Source organism: Excalfactoria chinensis, chromosome 2, assembly GCF_039878825.1.
Source record: "Excalfactoria chinensis isolate bCotChi1 chromosome 2, bCotChi1.hap2, whole genome shotgun sequence".
NCBI classification, from domain to species: domain Eukaryota; kingdom Metazoa; phylum Chordata; class Aves; order Galliformes; family Phasianidae; genus Excalfactoria; species Excalfactoria chinensis.
This window is the reverse complement of record NC_092826.1, coordinates 53,425,920-53,429,269: the sequence shown is the minus strand read 5'-3', so window position 1 is coordinate 53,429,269 and position 3,350 is coordinate 53,425,920. Positions and strand designations below refer to the sequence as shown.

Genomic DNA, 3,350 nt, shown 5'->3' with positions numbered 1-3,350 from the left:
CTCTCCAAAAACAGGGTGTTTTATTTTAATTAATGGAAAGATGACTTCAGTTAATTAGTGAAAACATTGCTTTATGCTGTTTTCTTGATGTGGACTAAGTTAAGAGAGAAAGGGGTCTATCACTTCATTGACCTTCTCAGCAGCTGGATAAGCTTTCATCAACTTTCTCATTAGTAACATCTGACTGACTGACTAATGCTAACCCAAATAGAACAGCAAAACCAAACAAATCATTTCCATATAATATTAATGACATTCATATACTTCTAATTTGTGTCCCTGTGGGAAGTATCATAACAGAATTTCATTGCTTTTGTATCACTAGTCATCTCAAAGAAAATAACAGTGATTACATCAAATAATTAAGAGCTACAATTAATTTATATTTTTCTATGTCTTCATATTGCAAATGTGTATGAAAAAGCAATTATCTGGACAATCTGTGAAGAAAAAATAAAGAAACTGATGAAGAAAGCAGCCCTCAAAATATTCAGCCTCCAAAGATCAAACATGTCCTTGGCCAAAGACAATCAAAATACACAATTGTTTTAAGATCACAAGCTCATAAAAAGATAGGGCCAGCATGAGGTAAAAAGGTTATATACAATCCACTATAATACAGTTTATAAAGTTATTCTTCCGTATTTCAGCACCGGGTATAATTTCACAGTCTTGCTACCAGAAGATTGAGACAGTCTCTTTCTGTTCCTGTTCCCTTCTCATCTGTCAGGGAACAAAGTGTAATGACATCTTCCTTAGCATACTCACCAGTTCAGTGATACTGTCTAATGTGAGGAAAAGTGAAAATAACCACAGAACTTTTTCCTGCCCTTTTTCTTCCTCAAAATATGGTGTTAAAAGCCAACAGCATCTCCCTCTTTTCAGATCATAGTTCAGCTGTTACCAATATTATATTGAGGGGAAAAAAAAAAAAAAAAAAAAAAAAGAAAGAAAAAAAAAGAAAGAAAGAAAAAAGAAAGAAAAAAGAGCATATTAGTGTGCCTCCGGTGGCGCAGCGGTAGAATTCCCGTTTGCAACACCAGGGGGCCCGGGTTCGAATCCCCTCCTGTGGAGCAGGGGGTAGAAGTGCCACTCTGCTACACAGAGGGCTCGAATCCCGGGAGTTGGACTCGATGATCTCTAAGGTCCCTTCCAACTCGCACAATACTATGATACTATGATGATATTGATTTTCTCTCCATGTGATCATAAAATTCAGAGCATATTTAACAAAACCAAACTCTAAGTTAAACTACCCAGACAGCATATCAAAAAACAGGCAGGAAGTTCTCAAACATAAATAAAGTGAGTTATAATTTCATATTGGCATTATTCAGCTATGTGAAAACTAAATTGTTGTAAAATTAGTGGCAATGTCTCTGAAGGTAGCATCCAGCCTGACTTTTCATGCCATGCCACCTTGAGCCTTCCTCATAACTTGGGATCCTGAGTCATCATTCCCATCCCAGAAGTACTACAGCAGGACCAGTGTCCACCTCCACCAAGCTGGGACCATACAGGATCAAAAAAAATATTCACACTTCTTTTTAATAAGGACACCTGAAATTAATCAATCTTGAGAGATGCATTTGGCATGTTGTGTAAATATGAGCTGGAAAAAAAAATTCAGATGTCAGCATATCAGCTTAGAAGGAGATGATTGCAAATGTTATTATTCCTGCAAGGAGATACAACAAGTAAGTCTTGTCCAAGGCTGAAAGATTAACAAGGTGTCAGTTATTTTGTCAGAAGTGCTAGTTTCAGAGCTAGGAAAATAAATTAGAGAGTATTTTAGGAAATGGAGTAGACTTTAAGGGAATGAAAATCGATGACTCATTCTAGTAGGTAAAATTAAGCTACATAGACTGACAAACATGCTTTAGCACTGTGCATCTGTTTTGACATCTTACAACAGCAAGAGAAAGAAACATTCTAGCCTAACAATCTCCTGCATGAAGCTGCTTTGATAAACTCATGGTCAAATGTGCAGACATCACCTGCAAGTCTGTGTTGCTGTAGGGAGAGCTTGCTCTATCAATGAGCTTTTCCTTGCAGCTCAGCCCCTGATATTCATTTAATCCACTACAGGTATCAAAGTTCTGTTTCAATACTTACATTTTCTAGATCAGCACAGAAACTTTGGTGGTCAGGATCTACTACAGACTGCCTGATCAAGGGGAGACTGTTGATGAGGTCTTCTTGCATCAGCTGAAAAAGGCATCACACTCACAGGCTCTCATTCTCATGAGGGATTTCAGCCACCCAGATACCTGTGCAAAAGAAACACAGTGAGTGCCTTTCTTGTATGTCCTTAAGCCTTAGAGGGATTGCTAGTAACGATGTCAGAATGTTATCCAATATCTTAATTTAATGTGGATTAGCCTTGAAACCCATATCCTAGTCTCAGTGAGCATTAAGACTTTCATAATTTAGCCCAGGTGTACCCTGCAAAGCAAAACCTGAAATAGCATACCCAGTACTATACTTGCAATATTTAATTAGTATTTGTAGTGTAGAATCTACCCTTCCCTGCCTTGTTGCTTTCAGAAGATTAGGAAAACTGTGGAAACTACTAAAGATTTCATTATTCTTTCAAAATTGAGGCCCTACACTGTGTTCATGAAATGCATCTGCTTACATAATTATTATTTGTTAGTTTTCACATCACTGTCAAACACAAGGGACATCTGCAGTACATAACAGTGTATCTTTCCATCTTTGGATGCTACATTATTATAGTCAGACAGCTGAGCACAGTGAAAGGCAATACAGAAGCAGAACAGCAAAAGGGACAAACAGAAAAAGAATACTCACCCATTTCCAAGGAAAAAACTCCCTAACAAAGAGAACTCCAACCAGAGATCCATCCATAGTGGCAATCAGCCCATAGATGGTGTCTAAGAGAAGTGCAGTTAGGCTCCAAACCTTTCAGTCACACAGCTGAATTGCCTTCACCTGTGCTCCCAGGCCTAACCAGGTCCTTTTCCCAGGTAATCAATCAGTGGTTCTGGCCAGGACTCAACAGTTTCTGTACATACATTAACTCAGGTTTTGAAAGCATGGTCACACAAATTACCTTACTCAAGGATGGGTTAGTATAATTTATATCAACATGTACTGAACTGCATATACTTTTTTCCTTTGTAAGTAAAGCAGGTAAATGTATTTCTTGTACTTGTCATGTCTATGTTTTATTTCACAGACGGTATCTCAGCCAAAACTGAGCCAATACAGGTTTTTTCCACTTTCAATAAAATTAAGATTTTCTTTCATTAATACTTACCAAAGTGTTAATAGGGTGCACTCTCTTTTAAAATATGTTTAAAAGGAAGAAAAATAAAAGCATTATA

The 3,350-nt window shown here is 37.4% G+C and overlaps 1 long non-coding RNA gene across 2 annotated transcripts; it reads right to left on the bottom strand.

Annotated features, from left to right (window-relative positions):
• Positions 1 to 588: 588 nt before the first annotated feature.
• LOC140249033 (uncharacterized) lies at positions 589 to 2,883 on the bottom strand. 2 transcript variants are annotated; one of them, XR_011902929.1, is made up of 3 exons: positions 2,815 to 2,883; positions 2,116 to 2,270; positions 589 to 897 (listed from the first exon to the last, which is right to left on the bottom strand). It is a non-coding gene; the product is annotated as an uncharacterized lncRNA (long non-coding RNA). The 2 variants fall into 2 exon arrangements; XR_011902930.1 differs by having other exon boundaries at positions 2,116 to 2,241.
• Between the last annotated feature and the right edge of the window lie 467 nt (positions 2,884 to 3,350).